The following is an 18,165-nucleotide window of genomic DNA, read 5'->3' as shown; positions in this document are numbered from 1 at the left end:
GCAACCAAACATCGAATACATGTTTTTACGGAAAAATCGAGACTCGAAATTTCGCAACCCCCGACCCCTACCCTGGGAGCGTGTGGCCGCGAGATCCAAATTAATGGTATCGGTGTTTATTAATTTGGCTATCACATTTTGCTACCTGAAATGCGTTTTAAAAGTTTTATCAACAAGAAATACTGGCGAGTGCATCCCAGTTTAATCAAAACTAGCTTTTATATTTTTACAGTATTGAGAGCGATTACAATGTTTTTATCTACCCAATTACCACCCACGGTACTGTCAATCCTGACTTGTGATCATGCTACTACTCACAGTGTAGTAACAAGTAATGTATACAAAACCCCAACATACCGACAATAATTATAGAATAACTCAATCATTGATAATTATATTTTAAAACAATTGAGGTTTTGTAAAAAACAGTTTACAAAAAATAAGATGTACTCACAAATAGTGAGAAAAAGTGAATGTACTCACAAATAGTGAGAAAAAGTGAATGTACTCACATTCCTGTTTTAGATAATACTACTGCTTTCTGGTGACTTCCTGGTTGTAATAACGAGGCAGAGCTTCGCTTTTTAGGGGTATTATATCGAGCAACACTATTGCTATTATAGGGGCTTTGTGTAACGCCCTGCATTTCGAAACTTCTATCTTTTGGCAAGTCTCGTCACACTTCCTACCTTGTGATGCTTAATGAGACCATTTGAATCTTAATCACGTTAAACTATGTGAAACTTTTACTCTATGTGATGATTTTATGATGCTTTTATGATGCTTTAAACATGAATAGTATGAATCTTGACTCATGTGATGCTGGAAACTTGACACTTGATACTTATTGAACGAGAAACTTTCATACTTGAACGAGAAACTTGATACTTATTGAACGAGAAAGTAGCTTAAATGCAGACTTGAAACACGGAAACTTTTATGTTACTCCAAATACCCGGATTCGTTATAGCCCCCCCCCCCCCCCCCGCGTGATACTCCAACCGCCCCAGGAATTTGTTATTCATAAACGAGTCATGAAGGGTATAATGAACTTACCCTGTCTCCACATTGGATCAAGAATAGGGTCAGAAGGATCAAAAACTGCTAATTCATACAGGGCCATCGAACCGGCCCAACCAGCAACCAAAGCTGTATGCATTATATGAACAGAAAGCAACCGTCCAGGATCATTCAATACAACGGTTATTATGTAATAATACCATGTAATGGTTACTCACAATAATACGCAACGCAACACTTAATCTAGCTCGCAAAACGAACCAAAGTCGGGAAACAAACAAACGAGAGTCGGCTGTCCGAATGGACATCCGATCGGATGACCATCCGACTGGATGGCCATTCGACCGGAAGGCCATCCGACCGCCTGCCATTCTCCACCAACTGTCACTATCACTTATAAATAGGGCTGTTAACCCTTCATTCTCACCTTTGACACTGCCCTCTGACCACACGCCCTCTCAGTCACTTTAATCGAGATTCAAGCCCATTCTGTAAGTATTTCTCCTAAAATCTTGTACAACCTTTATCATTTATCACTTCTACACCATATTCTTCATCAAAATAACACGAACACTCCAACAATTTCTCGAAAACCAACTGATTTGGACCTCTTGAAGGTGGTTTCCATTGGGTTGCTTATGCAAACTGTTGTGGAACGCCATTTAACCAAGATTGGTTCCAGATCTAATGGATTTTCACAACTTTTAAACAAAATCTAAAGGATTATCACACTTTTACACTAGATCTGACGGAATTTCACATGTTTCCGGCTCAGATCTGATAAACAACACATTTTACCACTGATTCCTGAACTTTCTTCAGCTTTTATACAAAAAAAATTTGGTGGAATCAGACTCAAACAGGCTCTCGACTCATTCCTTAGTCAAGAGTCGGCTTGAAAGCTGATTTCCACCGGAAAACGAACCGATTAACGGGTCAAACATGAAGTGTCAGTGGAAACAGCTCGTCTGTTCGAAAGGGGTGATACCCATCCGATCGAACGAGCTGGGTTTGGTATGTTCCCGTTGTTTGACACGTCGTCACACCGTCTCCGTTAACTCAATCTTAGAAAATTTCACAAAACTTCACTCACTGACCATCTGTCCAAATGGCCATCCGATCGGATGACCGTTCGTCCAGATGATCTGATCATGATAACACTTGTTGTTTGTTTTACATGACACTATGTTCACAACATTGAAAACTTTAACAGTTCACAAACACCCACTGTTCGAATGGCCATCCGTTCGAATGGTCATCCGTCCGGATGACCATCCGCCCAGGTAGTCCGTCAGACACTTTAACTCGATTTCCGCACTATTCGACACTCTGTTCCCGACCGGGTCAGCACTTTGAGGACTTATGCTCTGTTCCCTGCTCGCAGGCTGATCCAACGCTCCCTTCGATCCAATTAAGCAATGTTTGGTTCTAAGCACCCACTGTGAGTATACTCGATCCCTTTTTGTTTTAACCACTTTTGGGATGCAACATGTATTCTATATTAAGACACTTGACACTTGAAACTTATTTGAAACATACTCAATCCGCTGTTAAACATGAAAACATGCTACTTGTGATACTTGAGACTTTTATGCTATGTGAACGTTTGATTCTTATGTGTAGCTTGACTGCATTCCTGTTTGTGTGATACAACCACGAGATAAAGAGGGAGATTTGCGTCAAAGTATGGATTTCACTCCGGATTCAATGCAAATTCTCTTGTTTATAGTAAAAATTCGCGCCGAACGAACGATTTAATCGAGAGTTTACGGTTTTCACACCTAATCTCGATCGAATCACTCGTTTGTTTTTTTGAAAGTCGTGCGTGTCGTGCTTGCCTTAGGAAAGGCAAAATGATAGTATCCGACCTTAGGAAAGGTCAATCCTGCACGAAGCAGTAGTATGCGGTGTTCGTGCAAGAATAAGTTCGAGAGAGCATAACAGAAATAGGCTCGTGCAGAACCCCTACTAGGTTCGCACAAGGCGGTTTGTTGGTACTTAGACTATAGACTAGGTCGTTTCTAAGACATCCACCAGCACAAGTGTTCTTTGCACGAGAAATGCCATTTGAACCACCGTAACGCATAACAGGTATGGTCTGGCTGAAGACCTAAAACTTAGCGCCCTCGGGAGGCAGCCCGAGGATGTAGAGTATTGTATTTTGGTTTGGTTTCGTTTCGTTTTGGTGTGTTTGTGTTTTGACAGGTCTCTACGTTCCATCTTCACGGATGCAATGAATCAAGTGTGGGGATGTTTGGCAACATCCCCGGTGAGATCTCAAAGAATCTATGAGGGGCGTATGTTCCGGTTAGATCGCAGCCGCTACACCAGTACAAACACTCACTTGTTTTCTGATCAGGTGCATGTGTTTATCTATCTTGTGTTTTATTTGTTTTCGTGCATTTGGTGGTGTGAAATTTTTGTGTCGGGAGTGGTTTCTTTGTATCGAGCCGTTTAGTTGTTAGCCGTTCATGGTCTGTTAGGTGGTATCTCTTGAGTTTAGATTATCAATTGCACCATACATTGGGGACAATGTATCCCAATTGTGGGGATGCGGTAACTCGAGAGAGGGTTGGTAAGATTGTTGATCTCAATTGCTTGGAAGGGTTGAAATTGTGAAAAATTCTGAAACTTTTTGTCTCAAGTATGCTTGAACTAGATGAAAACCAACATTTTCAATTGCTAAAGGGTTCCTACTGATATTAAACTAACTTAGATCCCTAGTCATGGTTGTCCCTTTAAGTTTCATGAGAGTATTTATGACAGATTTTTAAAAATTAGTGAGAAGAGATGCCTAACTAGGGAGAACATGCTTTAGGAAATACACATGCTACGTGTCGGTAACCCTTATTCCTTTTGTTCGGTGAGATATTTGAGCCTACTTAATCGTTAGTTGAATTGCAATAAATGTTCAATTGTTGAGTGTAGGCCATATGTTGCTTTGTGTTAGAACTTGTGTGGTTTGATACGTGCTAAGACTGTGCTTTAGCGTATACACATAGATGATAAAGGCATTAGGATCCCTTCATTGTTTCATATGTTGATTGTTTATCCATCTTACCTTAGTAAACCATGTTGAGCCTTTCACCTTTCGTTTGTTACACCTCGTTTGACCTGTTTGATTACCAACCATGAATGACAATTGTGTATTAGATATTTGAAAAAAATGAAAAGAAAGAAAAAAAAGACAAGAAAGAAAAAAAAAATCATTGTTATGTTCGTGTTAAATAAATGGGTCGAAAATCACCCAAAGTGTTAGTATCGTTGTGAATAAGTTGTCATGGTTTGGTTTATTCATTTGTGTTCGCCATTTAAACATAAAAAAAATTTCCCTACCTTTACTGTAACACCCCGTGTTTTCGAATGTCAAAGTCAAAGTCAAATTCCAAGTCAACTTTGACTTTCTTTGAGTGTAGATAGTCGATTTTATGTTTTAGTTGTATTATGTGGAGTAAGTGTTGTAATCAGCAAGAATCGAAGTAATCGAATGTGTTTTAACGGGAACCGATCTACGACTGTGAATGATAGAAAGTAACAATGCGATAAAGTTAAATAATCAGTAATCAAACCGATCTAACAATCATCGAACTCGAGACTCGAATTATGCGAATTGTGGTATTGTTATACGTGTGTGTGTGCTTTATGTGTTGCTTGTGCATGTTTACTTTATGTTGGTGTGGTATTCAAGCAAATCAATCGAAAATCGAATCGAAACTCGAAAGGCAACCGAACTCAATCGAAACCGACATCGAAACGTGACTTATAGAAGATTGTATGTTAGATATAGTGATTGGGACTGAAAGTAATTTGACTAGGAATTCTATCGTATTCGTATCATCGTCCATCGAAATCAAAACATCGAAAATAGTCGCGAAATACTCGAAGTGGGTCACGGATCGAACAGGAGGCACCCGGATCGAACAGGCCAGCCGATCGGCTAGCATCTTGCCATCGGTTGGGGTGTGACAGATTGGTATCAGAGCCATAACTATAGGGAATTAGGCAGACACGACCTAGTCCGGGTCGCTGTCTTAGAGACCTAGACTATAGTTAGGAACCATCAGACGTAGTTATGTGCTTATTCTGCAATCTTTCACTGTCACTGCACTCAAATTTTCAACTAAAGACAGGCGATTCAGTTAGGAATAGGTGTGAAAGCCGCAAACTCCTGACCAAACCGCCTGACTTATGCTGATTTATTTCGCTTATTCATGCTTATCTCATTATTTTCACCAACAAACAAGGGAGATTATACCAAATCAGGAGTGAAATCCATATTTTGATGAATAATCTTCCTTTATTTTACTAAAAACAAGGAAGAAATTGCTAAGCCAAGGGGCGAAACCCTAACCTTAGCAGTTGTTCTGAGTTTTATTCACCTCACCAAGGCTTCGATGGACTCCAATGACCTGAACTCACAAGTATGACCTAGGAGGCGCGTGTGGAATGCCCAAGAATCGAGGCAGAAACACAACCACTAGAGTCGAAAGTGATGACAAGTCCACTGTGAATAGTCGAATTGCCTTGGGTAGTCGATGTCTAGTAGCCGCAGACAATCTACCTCTCGATTTTATGTGTTTCAATTCTGAGAACCGCAACCGCGTACTCTGATGACTTGTCGATTTTATGTGTTTATGTGTGCTTTCTCTGTTTTGTGTTTATATTTGTTTTCTCTGTTTTATTTTGGAATGATATTCGATTCTGCTATCATTTTAATCGACACACACGACTCGTACTGTTAATTCTATCCCTAATCGATCCCCAGTTATCGCAAATCTAGACGGTATCATGCTATGTTATGCTATACGACTAAGTTAGACTATACTATACGATGCTATTCGATACAATATTCGAATGCCACGCGAACTTTGAAGGATAGGTTTCTGTTTTCTGACTACTTCAATGATTAAGTGCCTAGGTATTTACGTATTCTGTGCTATGTGTTCTATGTGCTTACATGCTTCTCTGCTTCTGTGATTCTGTGCTCTGTGTACTTCTGTGTTCTATGATTATGTGTATCTGTGATTATGTGCCCATATGTTACGTAATATGTGATTCGACGTGATTCTAAGCTTTAGTAGTCTAGACGTGTGAGGAGAGATTCGATTTCGTTGTGTTGAGTCTCGTGATGATGTCTAATGCAGACCATGTCGTCGTCTGGATCCCGACACCGTTTGACTCGCCAAGAGAAGAGAGACCGACGTCTCGCTGCGATCATCTCCAAAACCGTGGCGAAGGCTGTGAGTGAGGTGTATGAAAACGCTAGCAAGTCGTCTGAAGAATCCCGAGCTGAAATCCCTAAGGATTCAAGCAAGGCTGCTTTCAGCTTCAAGCAGTTCAAAGCATGCGGACCAAAAGAGTTCACTGGCGAAGATGGTCCTACAGCCATGTTTCACTGGTTCGACTCGGTCGAAGTCACTTTGCGCCAGAGCGGATGTCCTAAACATCTTCGCACTCTCAATGCTACAGGCGTCTTCCAGTCCCGTGCTCTAGACTGGTGGACGGCCGAACGAAACAAGCGCGGAAATGATGCAGCTTACGGGCTGTCATGGAAGGAGTTGAAGGCGATTATGATCGAAGAATTCTGCCCTCCTCATGAACGCCAAAAGCTGGAGGACGAGTTCTGGGGAATCAAGCAGAAGGATGGAGACAACGCTGCTCTCACTGCTCGCTTCAAGCAGCTTAGCATCATCTGTCCGGATCAAGTCAAGACCTCAGATCAAGCCATCAAGAAGTACATTCGAGCTCTGCCCGATTGTGTAGCCGACTTTGTTCACGCCGCCAAGCCAGCAACGATCGAAGAAACCTACCTACTCGCCGCTGAGATCAATGATAAGCGAGTAAAAGCTGGTTTCTGGGATAAGCCAACCAAGTCTCTGCATCAAGCCACTGCAACACCCACCGACTCTCTTACTCAAACCTCCAAGTCTTCGAGAAGGAAGAAGAAGAACAACAGCTCCAGCAGCAAGAGCTGTGCAGCCGCAACAACCGCTGCTCCTCTACAAGCTGTACCAGCTTAGCAGCAACAGCACCCTCGCTCAGCCCCAGTGATCAATGCACCGCCAGCAAAGCGTGCATACACAGGCCCTCACCCACTCTGCCCGACATGTTCGTACCATCATCCAGTGGGTCTAGCTTGTCGTTTTTGCGCTCACTGCAACCTGTAAGGTCATTTCACTGCGAACTGTCGCTATGGTCCTCGTCAAGCCCCAGCTCAAGCTACTGCCAACCAAGCTCTACTCCCTGCCCCTCATGGCCAACAAGCAGCTCAAGCACCAGCAGTCAATGCTCGAGTCTGCTTTGCATGTGGTGACCCTAACCACTTTGCAAACAGGTGCCCGAACAGGGTGGTTAAACAAGAGCCCCAGCAGCAACAACAGCAGCCTCAGCAACAGCAGCAAGCAGCCCATGCCCGAACCTTCAACATCAATGCCCGCCAGGCTCAGGCGGATAACAACGTGGTTAATGGTACGTTCCTTGTGAATGGTATTTATGCATCATGTTTGTTTGATACTGGAGCCGATAACTGCTTGTGTCATTTGAATTCGAGAAGCTACTTAGTCGTAATCGCTCTTATCTATCCTCGTCATTCGAAGTCGAAGTCGCTACAGGAAGAACTATTGCCGTTAATTCAGTACTCCGTGATTGTACCCTCGAACTCAACAATCACATCTTCCCAATCGATCTTATTCCAATGCAAGTCGGAAGCTTTGACGTCATAATAGACATGGACTTTCTTCGTGAAAACCATGCTGAAGTTGTGTGCTTCGAAAAGTTGATTCGATTCTCGCTCGCGAATGGTGATCTATTGTGTGTGTACGGTGAAACAACGTCGAAGGGTCTCAAGCTTATGTCATGTATTCAAGCCAGCAAGTATCTCCGCAAGGAATACCGAGCCTTCTTGGCCAACATTGTAGTAGCGGAGAAGGGAAAGAAAAAGAAAGTTGAAGTCAAAGATGTTCCAGTGGTTCGTGAATTTCCTCAGGTGTTCCCTGACGATCTTCCCGGACTACCACCAAGTCGTGATATCGACTTCCGCATCGACCTCATTCCTGGAGCTAACCCTGTTGCCAAAGCCCCTTATCGACTCGCTCCATCCGAAATGAGGGAACTCTCGAACCAACTCCAGGAATTACTCGAAAAAGGCTTTATTCGCCCAAGCACCTCTCCTTGGGGCGCGCCAGTCCTTTTTGTCAAAAAGAAGGATGGATCGTTCCGTATGTGCATCGACTATCGGGAATTGAATAAGCTAACCATTAAGAACCGATACCCCTTGCCCCGAATTGACGATTTGTTTGATCAGCTACAAGGTGCAGCATGCTTCTCTAAGATCGATCTACGTTCAGGATACCATCAGCTACGGATTCAAGAGGAAGACATTCCTAAAACCGCTTTTCGAACCCGTTATGGCCACTACGAATTTGTTGTTATGCCCTTTGGTCTAACCAATGCACCCGCGGTTTTTATGGACCTGATGAATCGCGTATGTAAGCCTTATCTTGACCGTTTCGTCATCATGTTCATCGACGATGTCTTGATTTATTCCAAATCGAAAGCCGAACATGCGCAACATCTACGTTTGGTTCTCGAGTTACTCCAGGGGAACCAACTCTATGCCAAGTTCTCCAAGTGCGAATTCTGGTTGGAGGAGGTTCAATTTCTGGGTCACATAGTGAATAGTCGGGGTATTCATGTCGATCCTGCGAAGATTGAAGCTGTCAAAAGCTGGATTACGCCTAAGAACCCGTCAGAAGTTCGTTCTTTTCTCGGACTAGCGGGCTATTATCGACGATTCATCGAAGGATTCTCTAAGATCGCTGTGCCGCTTACTGCTCTTACGCATAAGGACAAGCCTTTTGTGTGGGGAAACGCACAAGAGACTGCCTTTCAAACTCTCAAACATATGCTGTGCAACGCACCGATTCTTACGCTGCCCGACGGAAGCGACAACTTCATTGTCTACTGTGATGCTTCTAACCTTGGTCTCGGCTGTGTCCTCATGCAGCGAGACAAGGTTATAGAGTACGCATCTCGTCAGCTCAAGATCCACGAGAAGAACTATACAACCCATGACCTCGAGCTAGGCGCGGTTGTCTTTGCATTGAAGATTTGGCGACACTACCTGTATGGCACTAAGTGTACGGTCTACACTGATCACAGGAGTTTACAACACATCTTTAATCAGAGAGAGCTTAATATGCGTCAAAGTCGATGGGTAGAACTTCTGAACGATTACGACTGTGAGATACGTTATCACCCAGGCAAGGCGAATGTGGTTGCTGACGCGCTCAGCAGAAAGAGTTACGTGCTCAGTACCCGAAACATCCAAGCCCAGCACAACCTCGAAACCCTTATTCGCGAAGCTCAACATGCTTGCTTTAACGAGCGTACATTGAAGAGAGAAAGAATCTATCACGATGGGGCTCAGTTAGTAAGCAAATCCGATGGGATATTCTATTATCTTGACCGAATTTGGATCCCTAAGCGAACCGATTTGCGAAAGATTATCATGAACGAAGCCCACAAGTCCCGATATTCTATTCATCCCGGTGCAGACAAGATGTACCAGGACCTTCATTATAAGTACTGGTGGCCGGGTATGAAACGGGATATCGCTCTGTACGTTGGAAGCTGTTTAACTTGTGCAAGAGTCAAGGCTGAACATCAAAGACCTTCTGGCTTACTCGAACAACCGCCGATACCTATATGGAAGTGGGAGAGCATAGCTATGGATTTCATAACGAAACTCCCACCCACGCCATCAGGTCACGACAGTATTTGGGTTATAGTTGATCGTCTAATGAAATCAGCCCACTTTTTGCCGATACGAGAAGACTACAAAGTGGAACGACTAGCCCAAATCTACACCGACGAGATCATTTGTAATCATGGTACGCCTCGTGACATCATTTCAGATCGTGACACTCGGTTCACTTCGCGATTGTGGGAAACGTTTCAAGCGGCCCTCGGTACGTCGCTTAATCTAAGTACTGCATTCCATCCTCAAACCGACGGACAGACTGAAAGAACGATCCGTACTCTTGAAGACATGCTCCGAGCGTGTGTTATAGATTTTGGTGGTAGTTGGAACAAACACTTGCCATTGGTCGAATTCTCGTACAACAACAGCTATCATGCCAGCATTCAAATGGCACCTTTCGAGGCTTTGTATGGTAGAAGATGTCGATCGCCTATTGTGTGGCACGAGATCGGTCACTCGCAACTAACCGGTCCCAAGATTCTACAAGAAACGACTGACAAAATCCACCAGATTAGAGACAACTTGGTAAAAGCTCGGAACAGACAGAAAAGTTACGCCGATAAAAGACGCAAGCCCCTTGAATTTGAAGTTGGTGACTACGTACTCCTAAAGGTATCACCTTGGAAGGGTGTAGTCCGATTCGGCAAGAAAGGGAAACTAGCGCCTCGATATGTTGGACCTTTTAGGATTCTGGAAAGAATCGAAAAAGTCGCCTACAGACTCGAATTACCGGAGGAACTCAGTAATGTCCACCCGACTTTCCACATCTCTAACCTCCGAAAATGCCTTGCTGATCATGATCTAATCGTACCGCTCGACTGTAAGACCCTAACACGTTTTTATCGAAAAGTCGCAGCGGAAATACATGCCATAAAATTTCTTTCTTAAACATTCCTTTATACTTGAGAATCATTTAAAAACATCTTTATGTAAGGAACTACATTGTTTATTTTTCATTAACATATCGATAATAATATACTAATACAAATTACATGACCACCCATTCTGTACAATCCATGTCTCTATCACTCGATCTTCAATCACTAGCCTTCCATCATGTTGATCCCTAATTCTGTACCACCTGCACTCACCACATACATTCATAACATTAGTACACAGTATATATAAGCAAGATTCATTCTCGTACAACTTTCCATTTTGTTATCTTTCATAATCTTTAAGCATTTCATCTGCGTATCCATATCCTGGTGAGGCTCCAGTTATGTACCTGCATTACTTTTCATTCTCAAAGCACACTATTAATATCGTATTACTCATAAATTCTTACATACATATATACATTCTTACATGTATACTTACACATCTACATACATACATACCTTCCTATATCTCTACATACATGCATACACTCATACGTACCTTCATGTATTCCTAATACACATCTACATACATACATACATTCCTATATCTCTACATACATGCATACACTCATACGTACCCTCATGTATTCCTAATACACATCTACATATGCACATTCATTACTACGTCTCCACATACATACATATACACATACGTATCTTCACATATACACAAATACACATCTACTTACACACATACATTACCACATACACGTTCAAGATCTTACATACCTCTTATATACCCATACATTGGTTACATGGCACTTAGACTTAGATTTATAGCCCATAAACGTCAAAGGGACGATCAAAATCATGTTTGGGAGGCCCGCCGTTCGCCGACGGTCTCTGCATTGTGCATAAGTTAAAAGGTGTTCTGTTGAACTCCTCTTATGTTAAGATGTGTTTCTTTTGCACTCCTCTTAAATTAAGAGGTGTTTCTTTTGCACTCCTCTTAAGTTAAGAGGTGTTTTTTTTGCACTCCTCTTAAGTTAATAGGTGTTTTTGCTGCAGCTCCGTTTCGTCGTCCGTACGCACTAAAACGCGCATAACTTTTGAACCGTTTACCCGTTTAACCTCCCGTTTCTTCCTACATGCTTGTAAATTCACATTCTATCATATGAACTTGAAATCCAACATCCGGTTTAAGGAAAATATTCACTCTAAGCTCTCAGCTTTATATACCCGATTTCACTTATTCGACCCGTTCATGTTTTCGTCAAACTACTCATTTGTTTTAACCCAAAACTTACATAAACGTTATAACTATAATACTTTTACATTATCCGGGGTTCGTACTTGGGATTTATGCACCCGATACCCGGTATGCGTTAAGCTTATTCATTTCATTCATTTATACGAAAACAAACTTGGTTAATACAATTTCAAATTGCTAAATTGATAGTCCATTAACCATAACTCACAACCGAGTCTTTAGACTATTAATTCGCGTCTTCGATTCTTGGTTAGCGTACTTATGTACAATTCTACCCATACCAGGTTATAGTACCGTAATCAATTACATATACAACCCTTCCGGTGTAGTAATAAAACCACATTTTTGACCCATTCGGCCTACTTAACGTAGATCATCAATCTCATACAACCCTTCTTATTTGACTTCAACTATCATGCCTAATTATCTAGAATATAACCTTACTTAACAAACTAAGAAGTGATTCGGAAATCACTTACCTTGTGCATCCATGTTCGTATCCACTTCCTTGCCTCCTCTTGACCCGTTAGCCTTTCATGCCACCAATTCACATTCTCGTTAGCATACACAATTGTACATGTTAAAGATCATATCAATTGCATATTTCACATTTGACTTTCATTAGTCAATTATAACAAGCATAAGACCATATACCCACTTTCACATACTTTCAAACTCATATAATTCAACATGTCATTCCATGTAACGCGTATTGATGTAACATGTACCATACTACTTTCTAATATCCTATCTTTACAAAAACAAGTCAATTTATGCTTCCTATGTGTAGTTGACTTTCAGAAGTCAACAGTTTATCATATGAACTTCCGACTTATCCACATATATCCGTAACATCATTTATGCTATATCAATGACACTATATACATTTCTTACTCATGATGCAAATATGCTTACAATCATATGGTTACCTAGTGATGTTAAACACAACGTACAAGTCCTTAATGCATAGTCTTGACCAAGACATACATTCAACCCGAATTCTTGTATAAGTTCCATCTAAAGCACATTCTTCAAGTTAGTATACTACTAATTACATCATTACCTCATCTCATTCATATATATCAAGCCATTTCATACAATCTCACATCTTAACTTCACTTAGACATTTCATTATAAACTTGGTGTGCGTACACCATTTAGTGCACATTGTACAACCAACTAAAGCACATTCTTCCTAGTTCATCCATGAATTAACATAATCTTTCACAAATCATTATCATAACCAAGAATCATATGTTTTATATCAAATTATCCATCTAACTACTTTCTATAACGCTACTCTAACATCAACATTACACAATTCATCATATATCTGCACTAAACTTCATCTTCCTACACATCCTAAGTGGGTTTTATCCCAACTCATCAATACAATCAAAATTAAGCACAATACAACTTTACATGTTGATATTATCTAGTATTCATGCTCAATTTCAGTGATCATTCACGGATTACACATAACCCACTTCATCAAAATCACCAAAACAAGAAATTAGACTTACTTGATGTCAAGCACACTTAGCTAATCAAAGTTCCTGTCTCATGCATTCGATTAATCTTTGATTTCCCTTTCAATTTGAGGGATTTAGGGATGTTAGGGTTTTGAAGGGAAATGTTTCCCCTGGCCTCATCTCACGATCGCACATACACACATATGAAGCACTGGGCATTTTTTTTTTGTTAAGTGTTTTGATGAGATATTGTTCCTTTAACCCCCTCATCTTTTCATAACATGTCACTTTCCCCCATTTCTACATACTAACCTAGTAAACCTTCATGTATACATAAGAATTTTAGATTTACTAAAATTTATCAAACTTTAATAATGGTAGAAATCCATGTTTACCATTCCTTTTCGTCAAATATTGCGATTAAAACATTATAATATGTCTTACGAAATTTGGGGTGTTACATCGACGATCTTCAGGTCAACGAAACATTACACTTCGTGGAAAAGCCTGTCGAAATCATGGATCGCCAAACCAAGCAACTCAGGCGCTCTCGCATCCGGATCGTGAAGGTCCGATAGGAAGGCAAAAGAGGCGCGGAGTTCACTTGGGAACTCGAAAGCGACATGAAGGCCAAGTACCTGCAGTTGTTTAAATAAATAGATCTGAAGCATCAAATTGGTAAATCACGGCGTTGTGTAGCCTTCTAGCCTAATTTCGGGACGAAATTCCCTAAACAAGGGGAGGCTGTAACACCCCGTGTTTTCGAATGTCAAAGTCAAAGTCAAAGTCCAAGTCAACTTTGACTTTCTTTGACTGTAGATAGTCGATTTTATGTTTTAGTTGTATTATGTGGAGTAAGTGTTGTAATCAGCAAGAATCGAAGTAATCGAATGTGTTTTAACGCGAACCGATCTACGACTGTGAATGATAGAGAGTAACAATGCGATAAAGTTAACTAATCAGTAATCAAACCGATCTAACAATCATCGAACTTGAGACTCGAATTATACGAATTGTGGTATTGTTATACGTGTGTGTGTGCCTTATGTGTTGCTTGTGCATGTTTACTTTATGTTGGTGTGGTATTCAAGCAAATCAATCGAAAATCGAATCGAAACTCGAAAGGCAACCGAACTCAATCGAAACCGACATCGAAACGTGACTTATAGAAGATTGTATGTTAGATATAGTGATTGGGACTGAAAGTAATTTGACTAGGAATTCTATCGTATTCGTATCATCGTCCATCGAAATCAAAACATCGAAAATAGTCGCGAAATACTCGAAGTGGGTCGTGGATCGAACAGGAGGCACCCGGATCGAACAGGCCAGCCGATCGGCTAGCATCTTGCCAGCCGATCGAGCAGCCCACTCGATCGGAGCTCCTGGCCGATCGGCTGCCACTTTCCTCTTTTGGAAGCTTATAAATAGGGCTGTCCTTGTCTTTATTTCCACTTTTGGAAAGTTCTGACCGGCCAGCTCCTATTCTCCACCTTTTCTCAGATTTCTCTCAATCCCGGTAAGTTTTCACTCTAATTCTTGTACGATTTTGATCATTACTTGATTCTACACCTTTCTATCTTTCAAAACTTGGATTCTAACCGTGAAATCACCAAGATCTAAGTGTTCTTGGGTGATGTCATCATGGTGTTCTTGAAGAACATCATGTTTTGGCCTCATTCGACTATGATTAGCTTAGATCTAACCGATTTCCACATAAACAAGTTAAGATCTATCAAAGATCTAAACATCCACAAGTTGTGAAGGATTGAAAGAAGGAATCCCAACTTTCTTTCAACTCTTTTACACTCAATGCCTTCAAACCAATAGAAACGGAGCTTGAACCAGCTAACTAATCATTCAAACAGTTAAAAGGGTTCAAGATTCGGGTTCTATGAACAAGTTTCATCGATTTCGGGTTAAACTCTAAGCCGACGTTCCGAACCGCTCAACGGACGGATTTGGGTGATTCCTGTCCAAGCCGGAGAGACGGGTAAGAACGAAGGTATCATAGTTTAACTCGTTATCAAACTACCTCGATATAATGACAAGTAACCAGATGACCAAGTGTTATACGAAAGGCCGACCAGGTCAGACTGCTGGCCGAACGGCTAGGCTGATCGAATAGCCCAGCCGATCGGACACACCAGCCGATCGACTGGGCCAGCCGATCGGCTAGCACATGGCGTCTCACTTTTCCAAACTTTTGAAGTATAGTATTGACGAAGTAGTGTTCGATCGAATAGGTCACTCGATTGGTAAACATTACTGTTCGGATCATGAGATACTATGCTTCAACACTTAATCGTTTTCACAACTCGTTCATAGTAGGGAATGCCAGCCGATCGAACAGACTGTTCGATCGAGTGGCATTCAGTTGAGGACTAATTCTGAAGTTTCTAGCCGATCGAGTGAGCTAGCCGATCGAGTAAGCTAGCCGATCGAACGAACCGTTCGATCGATCAACTTGAAAGGTAGAAACACTCCAGTGTTCTCAAATGCTGCAACGAAAACTTCAAAAGTTCAAATCCTCAAACACAAACACACCAGAGGAAGAAACAATCCACTCGAATGGTCCAGCCGATCGAGCCTACCGGCCGATCGAACAGGACTGTCCAACCGGACATACCAGCCGACCGAACAGCCCGTTCGATCGAACCTGCCATTCGATCGACCAGCCCATTCAATCCATTTACACTTGTTTACTTTTCCGCGTTACTTATTGTTATGCTATCAAATTATTCAGGCTAATCTTACTCTCAGTGCTCCCTTCAATCCACAATCAATCACTGTGAGTATACTCGATCCCTTTTTGCTTTTAGCACTTTTGGGTGTTACATACGTTACCTATCAAATCACAATCAAACACAAACTATTTGAACGCTGACCAAATTGCATGTGCTACTTGACTAAATGAATGCTGTTTATTATGTTTACACGTGGAGTGCTATCTACCTGCCTTAGCAACATAGTACTATAGTTTGGACTCAGCACCCGTTCACACGGGGGTTGTTAAGGACAATTACTTGCATGGATTACGGTGGTAATCATGTATTGCGAACCGTCTCGGACGGTCAACTCGCAGTCGTTGGTATCGATGGTCCCATGTCGATAATTAACATGCATCGTTTTCCTCTGTGTACGTGCCTGGTTATGCTTAAACTATTCGAACTCTATATGCTATTATTAAACTTGTGTGCTCACCTTTACATTTTATGTATTGACTTTATTTTAACGTATGTGACAGGTGCTTAAGTTGCTAGGATGCTTAGGCGCGTGGTGATGAAATCGAGGCTAGGGAGTCTAGAAATAATAAACAATTGCCTGTAATAATAATTGAATCTGAGTTGTCGGAACGGAATTTATTTGCCTAGTTGCTTTCTATGATAACTTGTTTATTTATTTGGGATACGGTATGGGACGTATCATTTAACTGAATTTGTAATAATAGTTGTTGTGGAAACTTCTGGACAATCTGTTTCGCTCAGTGCCGCGCCCCGATGATTCCGCCATCGGTTGGGGTGTGACATTTACCCCTAACCCAAAACCCAAAAAGTCCTTTTGATATGTGTTACGTTATTTGATACAGTGAAGGTATGATTGCTATACAAGCTTATGATTGCAAGGTATCATATTTGGTTTTGAGCGAAATATACACTAGCACATTACACGCTAGTCTTGATAAAGCCAAGAGGAGTGATTATTGTGAGGGGTGTGTGGCATGTGCGTAGTATCATAAGCATGTTAGTTTTAGTTAGGAAAGTCTTAAATTGTTTTAAATGCGTATCACTTAGTTGTCAGATTGTCAATCTTGATTGTGTCAGTCTATGGGACGGGTATGACTTGGGACCTTAAATTGCTAATTCAGTAAGGGATTTAATAGTGATTTGTTAATAAGGTGAGTATTGTCTGTGATTGTTGCTTGAGGACATTCAATGTTAGGTGTGGGGATGTGATGGAGTGTGTGAAAACCGGGTGCTAAAGTGTATTATAACAAGTGTTTTAGTGTAGTGAACTTGATTATATGTGTCGAATGTGATATCTACGAGCGTTTGTGGTGTTACAGGTTAATCGGGTTAAATCGGCAAAGTTAGAGTGTTTGGTGATGAAGCGGAACTACCAAGGGTAATAATCGAGACACACTATATTATTCGGGAGCCGTTACAAGTCAAAATGTAGCTTGAATGTGCAAAGAACGCAAAACAATGGAGTCAAGGGGCCACAACTTTTTAGAAAATGGAAATTGTGTTTGGAAGAATTATTATCACAATATATCATTCTTTTAATTCATGTGGAGCATCGAGGAATATGTGTGAACAACAGGAATTAATTCATCAACAGCAAGACATCACCATAGGTTACGGTGGTGGGACCTCCACTTACGGTTAGAAGCAGCAAAAGAAACAGAATGCTCGTATCGTAACTTACGCTCAGTTTCGTAGTTTACGATTTGAAACAAAGGTGCACGTTAATAAGAAAAAGAAGTCAAATCATCATCATATAGAGAAGTCACGTGGACTTCTTTTGTACGCACCCATATACATCAGCACACGAAGTCAACATAAGATATCCATCTTTGATAGTGGGCCAATCATGGGGCTTGGAATTCTTGGACTCACGTGAAAGACAGCCAAAGAGGTCAGTAATATCAACACATAGCATCAATGAGCATTACTTCTTTTGGGCCGCCATATTCAGCCGATAGAGGGGATTGTTGGATTCTTTTATCTAGGCTGCTAACATGAAGTCATTATCACACATTGACTTTGGGACTTCTTTTTGGCGGTGGCATCAAGGAAAGAAAGGGGGTGCACGTGAAGA

The sequence above is a fragment of the Helianthus annuus genome, chromosome 8 (genome assembly GCF_002127325.2).
Source record: "Helianthus annuus cultivar XRQ/B chromosome 8, HanXRQr2.0-SUNRISE, whole genome shotgun sequence".
NCBI lineage: Eukaryota > Viridiplantae > Streptophyta > Magnoliopsida > Asterales > Asteraceae > Helianthus > Helianthus annuus.
The sequence above is the reverse complement of the archived record's forward strand: the minus strand, read 5'-3'. Positions refer to the sequence as shown.